Source organism: Amblyomma americanum, chromosome 9, assembly GCF_052857255.1.
Source record: "Amblyomma americanum isolate KBUSLIRL-KWMA chromosome 9, ASM5285725v1, whole genome shotgun sequence".
In the NCBI taxonomy this organism is placed as follows: Eukaryota; Metazoa; Arthropoda; class Arachnida; order Ixodida; family Ixodidae; genus Amblyomma; species Amblyomma americanum.
In genome coordinates this window covers 99557580-99582766 of record NC_135505.1, presented here as the reverse complement: position 1 = coordinate 99582766, position 25187 = coordinate 99557580, and the positions used below count along the sequence as shown (strand labels likewise).

Sequence of the window (25187 nt, the reverse complement as noted above, 5' to 3'; positions counted from 1 at the left end):
TATTTCTTCAAAAATAAGACTATTCGCAGACGACTGCGTCGTTTACAGAGAAATCCGTAACCAACATGATGTAGATGCTCTCGAGCAGGATCTGAACAGCCCAGTTTCCCGGTGGCAAACATGGCAACTTGACCTGAATATCAATAAATGTTGTCAGGTAGCTTTTAATAAATACAAGATCCCAATTGAACCTGCCTAAAAACTAGGTGGTACCATACTCGGCACGAAAAATGAAGTTAAATATTTAGGGGTCATACTAACCGCTCACATGTCCTTTTCAACTCATATTAATATGACCGCCAAAATGCTGGGAGGATGCTCAACCTTCTCATACGGACCCTTGGGACTGCTCCTCAGATTCTAAAAACTACAGCATACAAGTCACTGGGAAGGTTTCAGTCGGAATATGCGTCCGCAGCCTCGGATCCACAACAGCAGTACCTGACTGATAAATGAGAAGCAGTACAAAACCGTGCAGCCAGATTTATATCAAGGCAGTACTCCACACATGTCAGCATAACTCAGATAAAGAAATACATCGAGCTGGAACCCCTACAGATTAGGTACCAGAAGTGAATACTCAAATTCTGCACTCAATATAGACGGACGCGTCAGGCATTGATAAATAAAAGTACCTCAAAACATCCTACTATCATTCTAACAGGACAGACCACAGTCTTAAAATACGGAAAATGACGTGCAAAACGAACAACAAAAAGTACTCATTTTTGCCGCGCATTATTTGAGAATGGAACAAGTCGAGCGTACGTGGAGATGTATTTTTACGGCTTATCAATGATTTATGATTTTAGAGTTCTTTCAAACCGTTATCTGTTTATCGAATGGACTTTTTCTCCCCCTTTTGCACATTTTAGCTCAATTTATTTTGATACATTACTCCCTTTTGTTCTTTCTCTCATGGGATTTTTTTACTGTTCGTCACTTGTACTGAAAATAAATAAAGTAACAAATAATTTAGGAAAAAACAAGTTTTCATCAAAAAACTTTATGAGTATTGCTGGTCTATCATTCTGATCTCCCCAAAGCCGCAAAGTCCCGTCAAGAAAAAACATATAGAGAGGTTCATCAACGTATTGCGCTTCGCAGAGAAATCGTGTCGTATGAAAAGTGACGTAAGTTCGCTTTTTCGATCCCTGTTGCAAGACATCTCAGAACAAGATTGTGTCTTTTCTATCTACGAGCTAATGTTCAACTGTTTTAGGCACACCTCAGAAGCAGCAGCTCAAAGACGACACAAAAAAGCCCCTTTGTTGAAAGCAGGTCGTTAAGGCCAATGTTTCCGTATGCAACTTGTAAGCGTGCACAAGTCTCAGCGCACGAGGCAGGCAACATGTTTCGCACCCGCGTAAAAACATCATGTCCTGTCTATCCAAAATATATTGAGTGGCAGATAGGAGCAGGGAAAAGAAGTGAAATTATATATGTATAGAACTGGTTCTGCAGAACTAATATTAAGAAGTTTGCTGAAAAACAAACTGCACGAAAGCGCACAGCAAAATGCATGCCGTGCACAAACCGCCATAAGAAAGAACGGCCATAGAGGTTACAGGACGCAATCACTGCTGGAAAAGCAATAATTAAAATTTGTCTGAAAAAGCCTCCAACTGTCGCGACAAAACGAGAAGCAAGCACCAAAATGCGACGTACATAAAAATGGACTAAACCTAGGCCATCTTCGCTGGCAGGTCGGAAACATTCAAGCTGCACGGGTTCTATAGAAGAACCCCAAACAAATGATGCAAAAATGTGTAGAAGCTGCGTCTTGAAATACTGGCGCATTTAAAATTCTCAAAAGAAGAATTTTTTTGAGCGAAGACTTAAAAGGCTTTAAAATTGCCAAATGTTGCTAGACTTCGAGGGGATATTGTCTGAGCATAACACTGCACAACCTTCGCGCGGCCTTTCCAGATGCTTTGACTGTGCTTGTTAACGCTTAATGGGACGCTACGGTACTTAGGCTCCACTCACACCCAATTAATGCAGCATACTAGGCAGATGCAGATGCCCATTATTGAACCCACATGCCGCTGCTCTTGGAGTGCTTCATCTGGGCACCCGAAATTGTGCCAAAATACTCAGTTAAGCGAAGAACTTCACCCGCGCTTAACTTGTCAGCGCTGAAAATCATCACATCATCAGCATTATCGAGTACTTTGAGCTCACTTCCTAAGAAACAGAAGCCTCGAATGGCACTGCTGGGCAGAACGCTCATACATAGTGGCTCTAAGTGCGAAAAAAAGTGGCGATAATAGGCGATCATCTTTGAGAGACCAAAATATGGGCACTGGTTGTGAAAAAAACCACTGACAGTCAAGCAAGTAGAGCAATTATTGTAGCAGAGGTGTTGTCTGTCGTAGACACTGTCGTGGACAACTGAACCAACAGTAAAGTGTTGTAAAGCTGACAACAAAACATTGTGCTGGACACGATCAAAGGCCTTGGAAAGGTCGATTTCAAGTATTTCCAGTTCGTGAAAGTTCCTTCAAACCTGTAGAGCTCCTTGGAAAATATGCAGGTCATTGTGATTGGAACGACCTCCCAAAGCACATGACTGTTGAGGGTCAATGAGAGTCGATAGTGCTAACTGTAGCTGGTTCGCCAAGTCTGTTGCAAATATTTTATGGCCTACACCGTAAAGCGTAGCGTAGCTATAACCCTCAGAATATTGCAACGCTCCTGAACCAGTGCAGTTTGGTATCAATACAATGTGACTTCTTGTAAACGGCTGAATGAAACTCCGATATTCAGAGAAATGGTGAAAAGCTTAATTGGAATGGGGTGAAGGGGTTTAACGGCCTTGTAAAATTTTCCAGAAGGCCCACGGACGCAGGTACGTGTCTTTGAAAGCGGCAACTAATAAATGACATCCTCTAGTTCAGCTGAAGTTAAAAAGCCAGCTGTCGTCGAGCACTCATCCTACGAAAGGAGCTTCACAAGAGAGACGAAGCGTGCCATATTCTCAGCATGTGAGACTACGGAGGAAACGAGAAAACGGAGACACGTAGTATTTCTCTAATTCTGATAATATTGAATTCTTGCATGGCGGCGCTCATCAAGCGAAGCCTGGCTAGCAGGCTTTTCAGAGTGCAAGGCGCAATTGGTGCGAGACCGAACACAAGGAGCCCTGTATCGTTCCGCGGCTAACTGTTGAAGTTGGCACTTCAAACGAGACGTTACCTTACAGTGCTAGCTAGAAGCTTAGGAATGAAATCATAAATGTTATAAATTGTCTTCATTAACTGCTTCTCTTCCGCATTTGTAAAGGATGACCATGCCGAACCAATTTCTATTGCTATGCTTCGCACGTCCTGGGTAAAGTTCTGTCAGGTTGCATGTATATGCCTTCTTTTTGAGAAGCAAAACTGGAAAGCTAATGCCTCCAAAATTAGAAAGTCGGGTTCGTTCTGCGTGGAGACTTATGAACCTTTTATACGCGTTGCTTTTTAACTGTGTGCTGATGAGTAGGTTCGTCTTTGGAAAGGAAGAGAAATAAATTAAATCGTAAATATAAAACATAAAATAAATATAAACACACCGCAAATTTAACGCGCATCTCTATGGTCACATAAACGGCGCGGTTCGTATTTCTACATTGCAGGAATGCGCAAGCGAAGGCCACGTTTAGAATGTGTTTGAATCTCGTAAATCGAAAATTGATTCCGAGAAAAAGCTCAAATGAGTATGAGAAAAGCCAGATGCAAAACATTTGTGACATTTCCGAGGCGTTCCCCTCCTGAAGTTTGTTTTTAAGAAGGACGTTCATTACAAAATATTGTCATCAGATCAAGTTGGCTTTTACATATTTTATAAAAGCCAGATATAGCAGGAGACATAGTCCAGCAATAATAATGCCCTTGCGCGAAAGGACAAGATTACTAGAGAACAAAGGTTATGTTAAATATGATGAAGATAACACTTGATGATGCATCAATGTGATTTTTGTGGCTTCGTCACCACTGACTTAAAGGCAAATACATATAGCTTAGCTGAGTGACGCCAATTACTTAGATGGGCCTCGAATCGAAATACCCTGCCAATCAGATTACAGGAGCCATATACATAAGAATTCACCGGTGATTTTAAGCCCCCCCCCCCCCCCCCTTTATATACACACAAAAAATTACTTGCACAAAATGTTGCGCATTGCACCGCAGTGAAAATTGCACATTAAAACTTTCTTATGCTAAAGTTTGAGAAACGTTTGGCACACATATAATGCGAAGCCAAGATTCCAATATTTGTTGAGGGTAACGGATTCTGGTAGAAAGCTTGGTGCTCGGAAGAGATTGAGAAGTCTGCTTTGATAAGGTACCGCAGCTGCTGCAGGTTAGGGTTAATTGGAGGGATAGTGGACAGACCTTTCTCCTGCAGTGGGCTTAATCAGGCTTATGGCAATGACACCAGCGCTCGTGCGGACGAAAGCACCAATGATGAAAAAAAGGAGTTTTGTGGTAGCGCGGTTCCAAAAGTTCACCGCTGCTGACCTTCGGCCGCTTAACAACCATGTGACATCGGGTGCAGGCGCTGGGTACGTCGCTAACATGCCGTACTCCCCCTTAAAGCCGCAATTCAAGCCCCGGACAAATACCTAAGGTAGACATATCCCTCAATAAAAATGTGTTCAACAGCTGTATCATACAGGTACTCATCTACGGGGCAGAAACGTGGAGTCTAAAGAAAAGGGCTCAGCTTAAGTTATAGAGAATGCAGCGAGTCATGGAATGAAAAATGATAGGGGCAACGTTAGGAGACCGGAAACGAGCAGAATGGGTGAGGGAACAAATGCGGTTTAATGATATCCTAGTCGAAATCAAGACGAAGAAATGGGCTTGGGCAGGGCATGTAATGCGAAGGCAAGATAACAACTGCTCCTTAAAGGTAACCGAGTGGATTATAAGAGAAAGTAAGCGTAGCAGGAGGCGGCAGGAGGTTAGGTGGCCGGATGAGATTAACAAGTTGGCACGCATGAGGCAGGCGCAGCTGGCAGAGAACAGGTCTAATTGGAGATACATAGGTAAGGGCTTTGCCCTGAAGTGGAAGCAGTTGGGCTAATTATGATGGTGATGATGACACGCCAGTTCATCAGGGCAGTCTCTGATTGCAATGCCTACCTCCCTAATTTGGACCGCTCCTTGCTTTTAATTCATCACGAAGGGCCAGTGCTACCATAACGAATCCTGTAGCTAAAGTCCCACCGGTCCTGATCCACTAACAGTGAGAGCCACCCATTTTCACGGCCAACCCCACGAGGACGCCGATGACTTGCTAGACGAGTACTACTTGGTGGCCATCTACAATGGTTGGGGCGCTGATAGCAAGATGCGTGGTGTTTATTTCGTCCTCGAAGGCTACGCGACTACCCGGTTTCTCAATAATGAATCTGGCCTTCGAGCGTGGGGTATGTTCAAAACCGAGTTCCACCCAGTCTTCAAGCACAGCACGTTACGCAAGGAGAAGGCTGACGTGCTTTTGCAGGCCCGACATCAACTCCCCAATGAGAGTGTGATGGTATATGTGGAGGAAATGAAGAGACCCTTCCGACGTGCGGACCCAAGCATGTCAGAGGGAGAACGGTGAGCGTCCTGATGGAAAGGGGTTAAGGAGCAGCTGGAGTTCAAAGTCCTCCAGGGATTGTAGCTGATTTTGTAAAGAAGGCGAGCTCCGTTGAAAAATCTCTTGACATGAAGGCCTGGCAGTCCGACCGCACAACAGCATCGATGTACACGGCCACTGTGGAGGGAGCCACGATGAATTCGGCAGAATTTCTACGTGAGATTATTCGACACATCATGCGAGAACTGGCGAAGCTCTTTTCGGCTAAGGTACACTCTCATGTTGCCACTCTTGCTGACGTTGTTCGCGAGCAGGTGCAACAAGCTATAGGTGCGAGCACTGGCGTCAATATTACCATTCGGCCAACTTTGCTCGCTTAGGCCCTGTTCAGAGTGCAAGCCCAAATAGATCCCCAGGGTATATCGACAATTATATATCTGGCAAACGTAACCGTATCAGTCGCACAAAAGTGGAAACAAAATGAGGGACTAGGGATTCTGAAGTTGCCGAAAAGCGTTTGACTGTAATGAACGCCAAATCTTGCTTCAAATGTTGGCCGCAGAAGGTATCCGTGGGCTGCCACTTTTTTTAATGGAGAGCTACTATTGCAGGCACATTGCTATACACACAGCTTCACGAATTCAGGTCAGGCTTGGGGATATAAAATTTCGACTCGCACAAGGATGAATATTGAGTCCCTTGCTTTTTCTTTTATACATCAAAGATATTGCTAATATTTCTTTAACCCCTGTCATTGTTGTTGTTACCCTCACACATACATCATACATCAGAGATTTTTTTTAATAATTTCTTTTATTCATCAAAGATATTGCTATTATTCCTTTAACCGCTGCCATTGCTATGTGCGCCGGTGACACTATACGTCTTGTTTACAGGTGCAGACCGCTCCTCAATAGAGCAGCGTGCTAACATCTGGCTTAACGAGCTTCACATTTGGCTTAATGTGAATGAGATTAACATAAACGTTAAAGAAAACTCGGTGCATAGTATTTTCACAAAAAACATAAGGTTGAGCATTAATAATTTTAAATTATTGCCTGCAAACTCAAGTCGATTTACAGGGTTCTTTTCAGGTCTGACCTTCGTTGTTCTGAGCACATAAATTATATCAAAGTGAAGTTATCTAGATCGCTTGGCTTGATATGCAGAACAAAAGATTTTTTGCCGTAACGTTTTAGGCGACAATTGTATTTCTCATTTTTCAACTCTCACCTGACATACTGCCACCTACCTAGTCTGGGGAACACGCAACAAGGTATAATCTGAGCGTCCTTCTTCGGTAAAAAAAGAGCCTTAAAATGATATTTTCTCATCAATCCTCAATAACACGAGAGGCTCAACATATTGCAGCATAGAAGAAGACGTCAAAGATGACGACTGGGTCTACGAGCGCGAGGCTGCAGGGGAAAGAATCTGAAACGCAGGACTCTTTCTGGTTGACCAGTAAACCGTTTGTATCTCTAAGCCCTCCCTGGGGTTCTACCGAGTCATGACAATATCATTTCCACAACTGTTTAGTTTTTACACACCACACAGATTTTCCAGTAAATTAAACATGATTATGCAGCCCCTTCAAGCACATATTCAAACAGAGATGTGGCATAATACTTGCGCACTATTTCATTGATGGGGTTAAGACAGGGAACAAACTATGATACTAAAACTATACGTGATCAAATAATTGCGCTGTGTAATGGATATTCATTTCCTAGTTTAACTATCCAACAAAGATGTAACTATGCCTGGTTTTAAAAAAACAAGTAAATCTACTCCTGCTTCCGTCAAACTTATAATAGCTTTCTCCTTATGTCCCATTTAAGTATCCGAAATGTATTGAAATTGAATTCAATTGAATAAATGACAGGTTTATCGAGAACCGCATTCTACATAAGAAAAGTTGCCGTAAGCAATTGTAGGCAAACTACGTCCTAAGCGATCTTTCATCCTTTCAAGAGTAGCGATAACTGTTAGTCTCCAGAGAGAAAGCATGTTTAGCGGAAAGGCGAACAGCTAAGAGAGGTACCGCTGTCGCTGTTTGAAGACTAAATGTTTAGCCCTCCATAGCATAGATATAAACGGAGGGACAACTAAATCATTTTTCATGTCTACAGCGCTAAAGACTAGACAGAAAGAACACACACGTCACACAACAGAGTGTTCTGTTGTGTGACTTGTGTGTGTTCCTTCTGCCTCGTCTTTAGCGCTGTAGATATGGAAGTTAAAAATCATCTCGCCGTACATATTGTATTGTTGTACTTATTTTCAGTTCTGCTGTCTCCTTTGTTCCGCTGTATGCTACCGACATTTGCGGCTATAGTTTCGTGATGAAAGAAACTGCTGCCCTTTGTGAAATGCGCGAAACCACGGAAGAAGAAAAAGAGATGCAATTTCATTTTCAATCAGTAAGATCACAGTCGCTATCTGCTCAGCGGCCAAGACTCCTGCTTTAATAAAGGTTTTGTGGCTTCGGAGTGATCGGTAGTTGAGAATTGGGCGATATGTATACGATGAATTTCGAAGCGTGTATTAAGAGAACTTGTGCACTGCAGTGAAAAGATGACGAAATTCAATTTCTTTGCTGCAAATGCATCTATTATTACTGAGAGAGAGCGAAGCAATGCTCTGAAGTAGCAAACAGGCTGTGATCGACGCGATCTACGGAACAGTTCACCATCTGTCGTTGTGTTTGTCTCTTCGTGGATTGTCTAGTGTTCGCGCTTATCGTAGACCCTAAGAATGCGGAAAGTAAGCCACGCAGATACGGTGCCGGGGGCATCGGTTGAATGGTACGATGACTCCGACAGCTCGCCTGGGAACCGGAGGGTTTCATCATAATCTTCACTCCAAGAAGGGGTTATAAGCTTGTGGTCTCAGTTTTAAGGCTTATCAAAAACTGCTGAGGACGCCTATGCTTGTAAATCGGCTACACATTGCACAAACAATAGGAATGCGTTGATAAATAGCGTCTCGGCTCCTGTTACCGCTTACACGCGTCATATATGACCCCGTGTTCGGAAAGCTCAACCATTTATAGGGGTGGTCTGATAGGGTATAAAAAAAGTTTCATGTACCAAATAAAGGTACAAGTGGTATTTCGAATAAGCTGGCCTATTCCCAAGAGGTGAAATAGCAGGTCTTTTGGAAACTCAGTCTAAAGTTTTCTTTTCTGTTTTCAGCTGTCGTTCTATTTGGATCAACAGTTGCGACCATTCGTTACTCGCTTCGGACGGACTCCTGCGCCCTAAGAACTAATTTCTGGAGACTATGGGTTAACCTCTCTGCTTTTAGTCTCGAGAGGAACTAATTGTTTCCACAACGCATTTTGTAGTAGAAAGGACAAATATTTCGTCGAAAAGAAAGAGAAATAGCTCAGAGAGTTCAGTGTGTTGAAGTTTTTTTTCTTAGTTTTGCTAATTAGGCCTGCACTCTGAAATGCAGCTAACAATAAAGAGAACAGTGCAGGCGTCTGGAAACAACTTCAAGCTGCACCCGAATTTTCTAATAAAATAAATGGTAATTCCTCAGTTTCTCCGCCCCTTTTATTATCGGTACATTTTGTAGCGCAAGGAACCGTTTACAGTGCAAACTTATTCAGCCCCGTGGCACCACAATTTGTCCAAGCAGCTGCCGGCACCTGTGGTTGTAAATTTCAACGGTTGCTTCAGGGCAGTGTTCTTCATAGATGTCCTGGCACCGCCTGGGAACAAGTTGGTCTACTGTGCTGCTTGCTTGAAGAAGTCGGCATGCTGTTAAAAAAAGAGTACATTAGTTTAGTTGTTGCAGACCTGAAGTATGACCACTCAATGCATGGGGTTTCTTTAAAGAAAAGAACAATGACATTTTATCGCAGTTTGCTTACACCCTGACTTAGTGAGACATTACCACTCGCTGTGTTCCGAATTGCATAGATCCAACGACAATTTTTTCACCTCGTGTGACCAGAAAGCTCGGACACTCCGCAAGTGATTTGTCTCGTTTCTCGCTGTGCTTCGTTGGCCTTTAGTGAATATCTTCCCTATTTCGCCATAGCTGTTTGCTGAAAAATTTCATTAAGCGTCACTGAGAATCTGCGCCTAGCACACACGTGCAAAATGCAAGAGCTGTTGAACATCCGCACAACAAAACAACTAACATACCCACACAAAACACAGCTCAGGCGAAGGAATGTACGAAAAGGAGAAAAACAACAGGACAAGCGCTGTACTCGTCTTTTAGTGCTTCTGCGAAGTTTCTTCGACTAATGTTGAACTGCTAACATGCCAAAACCTGATTTTTTTTTCTGAAAGGCAAATAAACGCTACGGAAAAACTGCATGCTCGGTGATCGCGGCTAAGCGTGGAGCTCTTGCATGAGATACTTTTGCCCCATCAAACTAAAATGCAAGCAGCCAAGGCATCGCTGTGAATAATAGATGGCGCAACAAAATGCTACAACCGCAAGCTGCTCGAGGGAACAAAATAAAGCTTCCAAGTGACGGCATTACGCGAAAGTTTCCATGCTCTGGGCTCATTGCATTGGTCGTTTTCGTGCTTCCTATACGGCTCTTCGGACAAGGCTGGCTTCGTACGCTTGCTGCACCTGCCAAAGCCGACAAATCTTAGTTTACAAGGGTTTGTGACACAGCATTAGGACAGGTAGTGAAAATTCAACGCCGGTTGAACATGCATGCTGGTGGTATCGCCGTTGTGCAAGCGCATTTGATCCTTTAGGTGTTCGATGAAGTAGGAAAGCGATACAGAATGTTGGAGAGGCGTAGCACCCCCAGTCAGAGTAATATTGTGTGGATGTCAGCTGCGAAGAAGGCTTAGCTACAAAAATTAAAAACATTGTAGACCAACATGCGCAAAGAATTCTCTGTGCTTAAGGCAGTTTCATGAATTAGACTCACCCCTTATGCCAATCCTCTCGACAAACACAAGGATGAAGCAATGCCTCCGACAATCCGCAAACAATACCTTGTATAACCTGAATGCGCCATCTGCATTGGGAGTTGCGTAAACAAGAAGTTTCCTGAATATCTTACACAGCTCACAAATTCTGACTGCTTCTTTTTTTCCAAGGTCATTAATTTTATAGGTTCTAAAGAATTTAAAATCGTAATCCTTGAGTAATCAAGTTTGTGACGAAAATCCATTGCCCACTGATGAATTTTGCAAGGAAATGTGCTGGACTGGAAAGTTCTTACCCCGAGAACTTGATTGAGAATAATTCCAGGGCGTTAGTAAGCGTGGCACACGAGGCATTACAGGCAGATAAACTAAATGCGGAAACGGTGCGAGGATTATTGGACTTCCGGCCTTATCTGACTGCTTCAAGAGCGAAAACTGCGGCGACAACCATTTTCTTATTGAGGTTGGATTGAAGCGTTCCAACACCAGTAGCGACATATTGACAGCAAAGAAAAATATCTTGGGAAGCGTATTAGTGCCAGAGTGGTTCTAAGCATGGCAGAGGGTGAATCCTTTTAGATAAGACAATATGAAGCCTTTGTTAGGCATATTAAAGCCCCCGGCCTTAACATTCTGCTAAAAGACCAAATTTATCTATTGAAAATCTTATCCTTTAGCTACACTCGGACAGTAGCAGCTAAGGGAAGAATTTCTGAATATTATTCATTACATTAAAGTGGGCGAAATAAGCCACAGACAACTGAGAAAAATATGCCACAAAAAAGGCTACGGTCTAATGGAACATTTCTCGAGAGTCGTCATACTTTAACGGAACCATTGCCTTGTTTAGCCAGTTTCTTTCTGTTCTTGGTGGTTTATTTTCTACGATAGTGTATGCCTTTATATCACTATTTTCTCTTTTATTCCATATAATAAAACATGTCATCTGGAAAAAAAAACGAATCAATTGTAAAATTCGCCATTGGGTGTAGAAAAGCGACGTCACGAAAACAGCGGAGCGATAATTCCTGTTGAATCATTAACAGATTCTCATGCAACACTGCCAACAAAATGTATTTGGGTGTCTGTGTTAATGTCTTTCTTGTTTTCCTTTCTTTTTTGTTCTCTTATGCCGCTAATTTGTATTTGTCATTTTTCTGCGGTCATCTGTTCTTACTACCTTGGGTTGGCCTTGCTCTAGATTTGGCTTGCCTTCGCTTGGCAGAATCCGCCTGACAATGACTTTAAATTACTGATAGCTTAAAGTTGGTCATTAAAATGAATCTCGCCATAAACAAACCACACAAGCATATCATAATTGCTCATTTAAAATATCGTTCAGCGCAAACGAAGGCAGGAACGTTACTTTGCTTTGTGCTCGACTCCATGGCTGTTTTAAACTCCAGGAGCCGACTTCGAGCACGAGCTTTTGTGCCACGCGTTTCGTGCATCTTCTTCCTCTTGCGGTCCGCAGTGAAGGGGTGGCGCTACTACACGTCTCTCTCCCCTTAGGCAGGGGCTGGGTGACGAGTAATAATGCTGGCGTCAGTGAGGTGTGCTGGCGCTACTGAAATCGTCTGGTTGCCGTTGTCGCTGAGGGCAGGTTAACAGGAAGGTAAAGAGCGACTGAGTTGTTGACAAGGTGCGCTATGATCAGCCACTCCAGGGCTACGGAGACGGCGGTGCCGGTTATGCCGATGGTATATGAAGCCGCATAGAGTTGAAGGAGGAAAAAGCACCCAAGCTATGTAATGCAGCTGAAGATGACTACGGAGAGTGGTTTAACGTACAAAAGTATAGGTAGCTGTCCAGACATGAGGGGACATATAAACTCATCGAGTTGTCCCTGAGAGGCATGGCACAAGTTGATATCAAAACGCATCCCGGAAGAGCAGCATAAACTCCCTTGGATTGGGAGGTGATTGTGAAACTTCAGAGAAGTCACTACGAAGGCGAAGTGAGGAGCCATAAAGAAACTGAGGCGTTGATAAGGAGAAGGCTTGTTTGAAGGCCCAGCATATGCCTAATAGGGCTAGTGGCAGGCGCTGAAACCACTCCATTGGTGTGGCATGGGCGATAAGTGCGGCCTTGAGATGACGGCGGTACCGTTCCTAAGAAAATTTGTCGACAGAGGCACAGAGTGATGCTCAGGCCAGTCAGCACAGCAAAGGGAAGGAAGTAAGCGAAGACAGGTGACTCGAACTTTCTGCCATGGTTCGTGACGATTGTAGGTGGAAATCAAAAGCGGGCCAACCATGTAGAAAGGAAAGCAGACTAGACGGTGAAAGCAGAATTATCGGACAGCAGTGTCGCTTCAGGCGAACGGGTGTTCCTACGTGCGAAGATTAAGTTCAAGCGACTTTGGCTAGGTGAAAGCGGTCCGACCAGAGTGATAAGGACCCTTGCAAAACAGGCCTACGGTGGAATAAAAAAGTGGCTGGACGTATGCGGTGGCAGTGGACTTTCGCTAGTTGGCAAGAAGCCCATGAGTGTCCCCAGTCACGAACTTTAGCGCTAATGCGCTGCCACCTAGTTTTTGCGTTGCGCGGATTCCAGGGTGGGCCAAGCTTTGCTAGGTGTCGAAGATATGCTTGCAGTACAAATTTGGCATACATGTTCTGGAAGAACCCTTAAACAAGTCGCACATGACACTGGTGCCTTGTATATTGATTTCCACGAGTTTTGTGGCGTCGTGTATTTCCGCAAACGTGTCCTCTCGGATTCGGTAAACTAGGTGGCAACAAGGTCAAGATGGGAATTCGGGTAAAACGTAGTTACGGCGTATAAAAGACTGACAATCTCGGCAAGAAATTTGTCGGCGCCACTGACGTGCCGAATTTATGCGGTATATTAGCATATGTACGCAAGCTAAGGAGCTTCTCGTGGAGTCTAGAGGTTTCCTGGAAAATCCACATGCGTTGGAGCAACAGCAAGGGGTTGTAGCTGTGACCAGCTGATCGAGGCGATGGGAGAACTGATCGATAGATGCTGACTCAGCAGTCTGGTCCGAATAAGAAGATACGGGTGCCTGGCTTTCAGATGAAGTTGTAGTGGAAGAGCTGAGGGTGGATGTGTATGGAGAGGAGTTTCCCACTTCCATGACCTTTTCGGCTTAGTCGGCGAAATTCCAGAGGCTCATAGTGGAGGCAGCACCAGGATATTCTGGTCCTTCGCTAAAAGCCGCTGGAGGAGCAGGTCATGGAAAAAAGGGTCATCGAATATGAGGGCCCTTGGGCCGAGATGCTGTTTCATGGGATGTCAACGTTGGCTGGGCAGACTGTCACCATGCTCTGCTGATAGAAACCGTTGTATTCGCGTTCGCTACCGCGCATCGGTGTGCGCGATAAATGCCGACTTCAGCTGGTCATCTGCCGGGGGTAGAACAAGAACCAGGTCGGGATGTCGCTTACCTCTTCAGCCGCGATGAAAGGTAGTGTGAAGGCGATGGGTATATCCTGATTATGAGTGGATCGAAGTGTGCCTTGATCTAGAGACACCAGAGCGCTGGTTTGCTCTACTAGGAGGGTATCAAGCAGAAAAGCAACAGCTGAAAGGCGTTCCGTGGTCTGGTTCGGCGTAGAAGCGGCGTAGAAGCGGATCCTAGTAATGTTATATCGCATTAGCTCTACTTAACAAGGGCCACACGAGTCACATACGGGTCAACAGCTGTTGATTGCAGGCGGCATAAAGACCAGTACTCAGCAGTCAGCTGGACTCTAAAGCAAGTTTATGCTGATCACCACAAGCCGACACGCCTGAGCTTTTCCACTACGCGTCTCAAGTATTATCGTCTTTCTTTTGCGCACTAAACTGCAATAAAACTTCATTAAAACATCGTGCAATAAGGTTGAGAGGAAATATCAGCTAATTGGTATATTATTATAGAAAAGGAAGTCAACAGACCTTAGGATGGAACATCTAAGAAAAGTCTGGCACTACACAGACACAACCTGTCCTGCCCACGAGCTCCGCCTTTTATCGCTGTGCTGTTGTTTTCAGTCCGGGAATATGCAGCGAAATAATAACCATTTGGACGTACGCAGGAGGCCCGAACGTCACTGCGACCATAAGCGCTAAGGGAAGCCATGACCTATGTAATAAACAGAATTGAAGAAAAGCTCACAGATCAGCACCATATCTTTTAATACATTGCTCCAAAATTGCTCATATGGGTTTATTGCTAATGGAATTTTGATTTGCGACGTGTAATTTACGATGTGCGTTAGTACTTGCCTCACGGTCTCATAGGTCACACCATTGTACTAACACCACACCGCGGAACACTTCAAACAATGGGGCGCAAATGCCAGTCCGCGAGGCCCCTTTGTCGGGCCAGAGAAAAATGTGTTACGTGCCAAGAAAAGGTGCTTAGTTGCGTCGAGGGCAGCTGCGGGCAATCATGAGCCATAATTTTCCGCGTCTATCCACACGTATTCCCAGCGTGTTGTTTCGATAGCATTGTATATACCTGTCGGGTACTCTGAGTTGTGTAAAATTATCACCAGCTCGGAGGTGCTTTACGGGATGGTATCTAGAGGTTCCTTTTGTAAGTAAAAAGGAAACTTACCTTCTGTTGTCTGATAAATCACGGCGTTTGCTGTAGGGTGCGACATAGTTTTTAAAGTCTTCAGCGTAGTTACAAAGGTTTCACTCCTCGGGAAGCATGAAAAAGAATCGGATACGAATATTCGGCTGCAAGATGTTTATTGTGAAAGGAATGCGAAAAAATCTAAATAATATTGGGGGCTTACGTCTTATTCGGAGTCGCTGGAGCCATGTAGTGCACAATATATTTGAACTCGTTCCAAGTAATTCGAGCTATTTTTCTCATCGCCTGACATTGGGTGGAAGGCAAAAAATACCTGGCGTCTGTCTGCCACCTCACGTAGAGCATCTCGTTAACTTCAGTCAACTGGAAAAAATAAATAAATTATACATTTTACTGCTGTTATTACTACTGCGGTCTAATTTTTTTTATCATAGGATACTGCCGGTCCCTAGCTTGAACTGCTATAGGAGTGGGTTGATGTACAGGAGTGGAAGACATTCAGGCATGCATTCAGACCCAAAAAACAAAAAAGAACATCTCCAAGGATGCTTTTACAAAAAAAAAATCAAAGGCACAGTAAAAAACCAAACAAGAGCATTGTCAGTGATGTAGTTCATCAGAATACAGCTAGCACGTGCTAACTAGCAGGATTTTAACTGTATTTATGCATTTCCAACTTTAGGAGGCTTTTAACTTTTAACTATTGCTTTTAGACACTTTAATTATTGAGAGGCGTGCATCCTACCGAAAGCAATATCTATATCAACTTTATAGGATTTCTAAAACCCGGTTCCCCTCTGTGCTGTGGCCCAATAAATTGTGTCATCATCGCGCCAAAATATACATGCTTTCGAGATACTTATAGGCAAATCGAACACTCCATTTCATGTAACTCGCCGAAAAAGCCATGGATTGTTGGGCCTCATCGCCGAGGGTAGCCGCGTTTTCGAAATTCTAGAAACTGATATGGACATTACTTTAGATGGGCCTACACGCCTTTCAATGATTAAGCAGCCCGACAGATAACTAACAGTGAACAAAGAGTAGATCACTATTCAATATTAGTGAACCCTCCTGCAAGTTAGCAAAGTCTTAGCTGTCTTTTGGTGTACTACACTGCTGACAATGCTGTGCCACAAAACCGCTCCTATTAAAAAGAAAGCCTAATTTTAAAAATAAAAAGCGCTAATTATTATGTGAAGCACCTTGCATATATTATATTACGCAGACATGGCGAGGGAAAAGATACGCTCGTTGTATACCTGTATATATAGCAGGTGTTTCCGCGAAGGTTAGGTAGGATTTTTGAAGACAGAATTTTTCACATATCAAGACGGCTTCTGTGGCACAATAATACGTGCGTTGGTAGATATCAGAGCACCGGTGAATGATGTTAACTTCTGAGCCGCGTTAATAATTTATGATAATTGAGTTTATAAATATAACTGTCACGCTAATGGTTGCAGTGAGAGATTTGCAGCTAGCCGTCACTAATTCGTGCCAGTTTTATGATTTAGAAAACGGGATTACCCTCGGCGCTGTGGTTCTACGAAACTTGGCTATTTCGACTGGTTCCGTGCACTGGAGATGTGTTTTGTCTGCATGCTCTGCGAAAGCGCATGTATTTTGTCATGATACTAGCAAAACTTTTTGGGGCACAATGCCAAGGGTTACCCTGTTTTCAACATTCTAAAACAAATTTATAGCTAATACCAGTTACCGACTGCAAATCTCTAATTGTGAAGGTTAATTATCAGAAATTAGTCAAGGGGTAACTCATTAAATTTATTCAATTTTTTTATATCCGCTAAAGCAGGTATTATTGTATTATTGCGCCGCAGAAGCCGCCTTCATACCTCTGAAAGGCTATTTATAAAAATTATGGGCTACCTGCGCTAAACGCCTTGTGTGAAATGCATTTATTTATTTATTTATTTATTTATTTATTTATTTATTTATTTATTTATTTATTTATTTATTTATTTATTTATTTATTTATTTATACATTCTGCTAATCCCATTTGGGGTTGTTGCAGGAGGGCAAAATTGGGTTAGTAATAACAGTTCAAAAAATGCATCATTTTGGGGAAGACCGTAAAATAAACAACTAATAGTAAGAGTAAAGCAAAGGCACTGGAATTAACTATGGAAATACAACCAAAAATACAACCATGCAGAATAACAATACAAAGAACTGTATCATAACCATATTGCCGCGAATATTTGCAGTGTTTATTCGTTTTTCAAATCTGCCGCGACACCACCTTATCGCTTTGTTTGCGACGCAAGACGCGACTAGATTTATCTCGATTGATCGCAGCCAGGCAAAGCTGATTCTACGTTGTTCCGGAATGTTCTAGTAACTTTGCGCCCTTTATCTCGAATGTTCGCTATCAGCTTTAAATTGAGCACGGCCGACAGCGGCGGGCATTCTGTTCGACGACCGCCGAGCACGCTTGTCGCTTCGCCGCCGCCGAGTGATTCAGTCCATTTTGGGTGCAAGTCAGCCCAATAAACAGTTCTTTTAGCAGACCCTTTCGTCCGTCTTCATCGCTGCTTCGACTGCCGTCACCACTACGTGACATCTGGTGGAGGTGCTGGGTAGCCTTTCTTGTTCCGGACGCCCCCTTCAAGTCGTGAAGCCAGCCCTGAGCGCTTCGCACCCGAGTACGAGCCAGTAGCTCAGCGAGCCAGCCGACGTCTCCAGGGAGAGGAGCCTGAGTTCGGGAAACTGCCGGACCGCACAAGAAAGCGAAAAGACGCGTCTACGAGCACCGCAACCTCGCCGAAGATGTCGACACCGATCATACTGCAGCAGCCGCGGGTGCCGCCAACTTTCAATAGATTCCTAGGCGAAGACCCTGAAGAATGGTTGGATCAGTTTGAGCGCGTGGCGTCATTCAACAAGTGGGATGATGCGGCAAAGATTGGACACGTTTTTTTCTCATTGGATGGCTCCGCACGCACGTGGTACGAAAACTACGAGTCGTCCCTTACGACATGGGAGCTATTCAAGAGAGAACTATTGAAGGTATTTACCAGTGTCGTGAGGAGAGAAAGAGCCGAACGACTCCTCGAGTCCAGGATCCAGCTTCCGAATGAGCCCGTCCGCAGCTACGTCGAGGAGATGAAGAGCCTATTTCGCCGCGCCGACCCTGGGATGACCGAGGAAAAGAAAGTTCAGTTTTTAATTCGCGGCGTAAAAGAACAACTCTTTGCAAGCCTCGTCCGCCAGCCGCCAAAAACAGTCGAGGCATTCATGCAAGAAGCCTGCACGATTGAGAAGGCCCTCGACGTCCGAGCTCGGCAGTACAATCGTCCTTCCTCTGCCTGTGCAATCCGTTCGGACACGCCGGCCACCAACAGCGACAGCTTGCGGGAAGTTATCCGGGAAGTCGTCCGAGAGGAGCTACGCCGAATACTGCCATCCTTCCCACAGCCACAAGCAGCGACTCTGATGGACGTGGTACGGGAAGAAGTGCAACAGGCACTTGGCACCCCGACGGCCACAGAGCCCCAGGCCATGACCTACGCCGCTGCAGTAAGGACTGCCCAGCCCCAACGACAACCCCCACGTCCTCCCCGAGATGAGCCACTTGTACCACAACGCCGCCTCCCAGCCCCCGCCCGCCCAGCCTATGACCGACGCTCAAGCCCCAGGAAATGCGACGCCTGGAGGACTTCCGACAACCGGCCGTTGTGCTTCCATTGCGGTGAGGCCGGCCATATTCTTCGTCACTGCCCGTACCGACGTACCGGTTTTCGAGGATTTGCCGTTAACGCCCCACGACCACGCTTCGTGCAACGTCCGCAGGAAATCGACGAGTACCTACGTCGAAATTCCGCCCCTACCTCTACGGACGGCCGTTCAAGGTGGTCAGCGACCACCACGCGCTCTGCTGGCTTGCCAATTTGAAGGATCCCTCTGGCCGACTCGCTCGATGGAGTCTGCGTCTCCAGGAGTTTGACGTCACCGTCGTTTACAAGTCCGGACGCAAGCACACTGACGCCGATTGCCTCTCACGAGCCCCTGTAGATGCACCGCCGCTGGACGACGATGAGGACGCCTTACTGGGACCCATCAGCGCAAGCTCTTTTGCTCAGCAGCAACGCTCGGGCCCCAACCTAAAAGGCCTCATCGAGTACCTGGAAGGCAAGGTTTCTTCACCCCCCGCTTCATCCAAGCGAGGACTGTCTTCTTTCTGTGTGCAGAATGAGGTCCTTGTGAAGAACTTTACAGCGAACAAAACAGCCTACCTCCTTGTTGTACCTACTTGTCTTCGCGAAGAAGTTCTACAGGCTTCACACGACGAGCCGACAGCTGGACATCTCGGGTTTACTCGCACCCTCCGCCGCATTCAAGACAAGTATTACTGGCCCCGACTGTCTGCCGATGTCGCACACTATGTGAAAACATGCCGAGATTATCAGCGACGAAAGACTCCTCCCACGCGACCAGCAGGATTTCTGAACCCCATTGAACCTCCCTCAAGACCCTTTCAGCAGATTGGCATGGACTTGCTTGGCCCTTTTCCAACGTCAACATCTGGAAATAAGTGGATCATCATAGCGACCGACTACCTGACCCGCTGCGCCGAGGCGAAAACCCTACCGAACGGAACAGCAGCAGCAGAAGTGGCCAAATTTTTCGTGGAGTGCATTCTTCTTCGACACGGCGCCCCCGATGTGCTCATCACGGACAGAGGAACAGCATTTACGGCGGAACTCACGCAAGCCATCCTGCGCTACAGCCAAACCAGCCACCGGAGGACAACTGCATACCATCCGCAGACCAACGGACTGACCGAGCGCCTGAACAAAACCATCGCCGATATGCTCGCTATGTATGTCGATGCCGAACATAAAACCTGGGATGTCATCCTGCCTTACGTCGTCTTCGCCTACAACACCGCAGTGCAGGAGACCACCCAGATGACGCCTTTTAGGCTCATCCATGGCAGGGATGCCACGACCACGCTAGACGCCATGCTGCCCAACGTTACAGAAGAAGAGAACGTCGACGTTGCCGCCTACCTTCAACGCGCAGAAGAAGCTCGAAGGCTTGCCCGATTACGGATCAAAGATCAGCAGCGGTCCGACGCCAGACGCTACAACCTACGAAGACGCAACGCGGAATACAAGCCAGGAGACCAAGTCTGGGTGTGGACGCCCATTCGAAGCCGTGGATTGAGTGAAAAGCTTTTGCGCCGCTATTTCGGCCCGTACGAGGTTCTTCGTCGGCTGGGCGAACTGGATTATGAACTCATCCCTGACGCAATTACTGCATCCCAGCGACGCCGCGTACGACCAGAAGTTGTCCATGTAGTCCGTCTGAAGCCGTATTATGCGCGCTAAAGGCCGCTGCATTTCCATGCTCTATTTTCGCAAGATCCGTTTTTTTCCCTTACTAGTCGCATTATTTCTTTTAATACATCGGGTCGATGCTTCTTTGAGAGGGGAGTAATGCCGCGAATATTTGCAGTGTTTATTCATTTTTCAAATCTGCCGCGACACCACCTTATCGCTTTGTTTGCGACGCAAGGCGCGACTAGATTTATCTCGATTGATCGCAGCCAGGCAAAGCTGATTCTACGTTGTTCCGGAATGTTCTAGTAACTTTGCGCCCTTTATCTCGAATGTTCGCTATCAGCTTTAAATTGAGCACGGCCGACAGCGGCGGGCATTCTGTTCGACGACCGCCGAGCACGCTTGTCGCTTCGCCGCCGCCGAGTGATTCAGTCGATTTTGGGTGCAAGTCAGCCCAATAAACAGTTCTTTTAGCAGACCCTTTCGTCCGTCTTCATCGCTGCTTCGACTGCCGTCACCGCTACGTGACAATATCGAAACAAGCCAAATTACTGTCACTATAGGCGTCATGACAGAAGTTACATAGCAATATTTCCGAAAACAATACTGGTAGTCTGTGTATACCTGAACATAGTTAACATTATAAAGGCACACAGAATAGGAAGCAGTATTAGCAACACAGAAAACACACACACAAAAGTGTTTGCTAATGAAGTACCAAGATCTCGATAGCAGCGCTGAACTTTCCTAACGATGAGCTGCTAGTTATTGAAGGGTTTAGACTGTTCTATTCACGAGTGGCAAACGGAAAAAATGAGTATTTGAAGCAGTCAGTGTGGAAAGGGCACTCGGTATATATATATATATATATATATATATATATATATATATATATATATATATATATATATATATATATATATATATATATATATATATATATATATATATATACCTGATCATGGTAGTTTTTTCTGTTGCTTTGTACGATATTTTCATTAAGCGACAGAATAATCGAAGTATTATTCTCCCATTGACCAGCACTACGAATTAGAATTAATCAAGAAGCATTCCTATGTCCACCTTTGTTTCGGTGACTGTTGGCTTCGGCTTCGGTCATATATATATATACATGAAGGAAGCCAACAGTCACCGAAACCAAGGTGCATTCGGGAATGTTTTTTTTATATTTATAGTGCGGATTAGTGGGAGAAAAATACTTCACTAAAGCTTTGATTTAAAGAAAACTACTTATAAAGGAGCAGAAAAAACAACCATGCCGCCGGTGGGCATATATATATATATATATATATATATGCCCACCGGCGGCATGGTTGTTTATATATATATGTATATCCGGAGCAAGCGGCCAATAACAACCGAAAACAACGGTGAGCAGTACACAGCATTTTTCAGCCCACAGCACAAGACATCGCGCCTCACTATGTCATCATCCTGCAGACTACGTTCAACTGCGCCGCAGTAGCATATTTCCTGTAGAAAGGGGGGGGGAGAGGAAGCGGTAGGGGGCGCCAGTATAGCTGCCGAAGACGTTTGTTTCTTGAAGAAATATGCTCCGGGATGATTCGGTACTCGCCCTTAAGAACACGGCAAGGACCCACGGCGACACGGTAAGGGCGCGGTATTGGGTAAGAGCTACGGGGCACGTCCGGTAGCACGGATGGTGCGTCTACGTAGGACAATGTCACAAGGTTTAATGGAGGGAAGTGGCTGAGCCGCGTGATCACGCGCATGCGCCTTGAAGAGGTTCCGATGAATTAGAGATTTGTAGCCAGCCGTTAGTAATACTTTTATCGAACTTTCAAATTTCGGAAGGCGATTACCCTAGCGTGTGTGACGAAATATATTTGGGCCATTTCTCGTGCCGCTCAAAAACCTTGCGCGTAAGGGAAGCGGAAAGCCACATTCGTCAAATTGCGACACACCGTGGTCACATACCACGTGAGAATCAGCGTCCCCCCCCCCCCTCCCCCACGCTGCGCTGCGCTCCGCGACACTTCGCTGTATCTGCACGGTCGGGGCAGCGATTGAACGTACCGCGTCTCCATGGTATGTCACGATTTGATAGAGGTCGTTTTGTGCCCCCACAGGTGCGCAGTTTTAGAAGAGCGAGAGAAATTTCCCAGGCGTGTTTTTGAGCAGTGCAAACTTTGACAGGCCTATAACTATTGTCCAGCTACAAATACTACTTGCAATCAGGTACCTATGGGTAGTGGTTAAAAAGGTAACTATTAGATAATAATTATTCAGTTTGCTAGTTATCATGACTCGCCTGTTTCTTCAAATCTGTCCACACTTTCATTACTGTGCCCCAAAACACTTCTCTTTAACGAAAAAAAAACGTTATTTCTAGATTTTAGTGATCAGCTTCTTGAAACAACTAGTGTATGTAATATTGAGGCCATTTAGGCTGAGGTTACCAGCACCAACCGACTAACCATGCGATCCTTAGTCTGAACTATCTCACCTAAGCGATGCCTTATAAATGAGATAACACCTGGCTCCGCATCAACCAGGAACACCGCAGGTGCACTTCGGCCCCAGCGCTGACCGGGCCTGAAGCCACCTACCGGACTACCCCTGACAACTCCCCACCTTAAGTCCTACGTTCGACGACCCCGACAACTGTAGGAGTCCGAGATGTCGAAGGCTGGTCGTCATCATACCAGTGCATTAGTTCATCGAATTAATTATTGCGCATCCAAAGCTGGGCAACATGAATTTCGGCCTCTCCGAAGTTGTCAACCTGAACTCTCCATTACAATCTGACGTTCCCAGTTGGTCCACAGAATTGACCGATTTCGGAGAAGCTACATAACTAGATTCAAGCATTTGTCACGTTGAAGCATATCTAATATTGCAAATACGCCCAAAGTGTTCAAGCCCAGCTTTCCAGAAAGTCACTTTTGTTGTAAGGCAGCTGAGGAATGTTGCGAAATATTGTTATGAAAATATTAATGGTACGCTGTAACCGTTCGATGGAGAGCGTTTAAAGTCCGTCCTGCACTCGCACCCAGAAATTAAGTACCTTAACAAACTAAATGGGTGCGTTTTTGGCAATAAATTCCAGAAAACTAAACCCGACAGTGAAGTAGCGCGCGGGTATACCTGTAATTATCTGTAACAGTCTTATATTATGTGAAGAATTGCGTTCAGAAAAAACTTGCCGCAGAAAAAAGGCGCATGTCATAACTTTTTGGTTATGTTTGCACTGCACGGACACAAAGCTAAAGTTAAAGTTTTCATAACTACTAACAGAATGTACCAATTTCCCCCCCCCCCTATACCTCAGACGACAGAGGCCCATGTATCCTCATTGATAGTGTTTTCTAATTTTTATTACATTCGATTAGGTATATATGACAAAGAAAGCCTTACATATATAGAAACAATCACGCTGTCGATTGTAGGTTTATACGTATCGAAATAGCTTCGTTGAAAGTACGGCGATGAATCATACAAGCCCTTAAATGAACGTTTCGAAGATGAAACCAGACAAGTAGAAAACTCACTCACGTAATCTGCATGGTGCCAACGATAATACCAGGGATGTTCTTCATAAGGTGGTGCAGCAGCTATCCCCGCGGCAGAAATTATATGGATCCCCACATAGACTGCGATCATGCTGAGGACGGCTTCTTTACAAGTCGGCACTTAGAGTTGCACCTCCTGTACAGAATAAATCTCTTTATACAGCGGAGCGCTCCTTATCTTAATGAGCGCGTATTTGCTTTTTGCTAGAGTATAGTTTCGATTTAATAGTACATGTCTTAGTCTGCATTTCAATTTTTTTGTCAGCATACTAACGGCATAACTTAAGTTCTCTCTTTTTGACGCGCGTAAAGTTTGTCTCTAGAGAGATGCTAGATGCACCGCATAATAAGTAGTGAGCGATTGCATACGTTCCCTATCCGTTGAAGAAGACGTGCCATTCAGCCTTAAGATGCGAAGTCCGCCTGTTTTATTCCCTATCACTTAGCACATTCCAATAAACACTCTGTCAGGTGAGATTACCAAATATTCTATCAAAACTGCTAGCATTCTCTCAAATGAAACTAACTCCAAAGCAGGATCCTCTTTCAACAATGCATACTCCATCATGTAATTTCAAAGAAGGCTCATGATGATAACATAATGAAGTCTGTTAACATTTGCCTTCCTGGCCTTTGGTTGGAAGCAGTAACATTGTTGTTCTCCTGTAATTAGTGCGCGATACGTGATTTTGTCTTGGAGGGCATGAAATTGGTAATGAATATTCTTTTGAAAAAATCTTTCCAGTGCTTCAAAATATGAGGTAAACAAAAATTACGTGTGCAACCAAAGCGCACAAATACCACAGCAGACAATTTGTTGCGCTCAACTCCCCGCAAGTCAATTGCATGACATGCCGTTAGGTTCATAGTAATGATTTTTACGGCCTGGTAACGTGGACAATGCCGTAGTATAAAAGACTAAAAATACCCATTAGTAATAATGTGGCTTCGGTAGACAGTAAATGGGGGTTGTTTAAACACATTATTTTTTTCAGCGCGTTGTCGGCTTCTACAAGACACCACCTGCAGCGGCAGCTTTTCGTGTGCAGGTCGAAGAACGCATAAAAATAGTAAGTAAGAAATAGAAGCGTCTCGAAGGCACACGCGGCGTTAGCTATTTTCCAGGGTTCTAGATATATCGCGCGGGTTCTTAACTTTCTCTGCGCATAGGTAGGACTCACTTTTTCATTGTGGTATGATAATAATGAAAAAAAACGTTTAAAGCCCGAAATAAATCGGTGGTGCACGCAGGAACCAGACGTGATGGTTCCCTATTTACGGGACCCATATGTT

General features: G+C 44.8%; 1 long non-coding RNA gene across 1 annotated transcript; it reads right to left on the bottom strand.

Moving 5' to 3' along the window:
* Positions 1–9134: 9134 nt before the first annotated feature.
* LOC144105309 (uncharacterized) lies at positions 9135–24028 on the bottom strand. The gene is made up of 5 exons (XR_013308752.1): positions 23878–24028; positions 15236–15396; positions 15052–15137; positions 10484–10573; positions 9135–9341 (listed from the first exon to the last, which is right to left on the bottom strand). It is a non-coding gene; the product is annotated as an uncharacterized LOC144105309 (long non-coding RNA).
* Positions 24029–25187: the final 1159 nt, after the last annotated feature.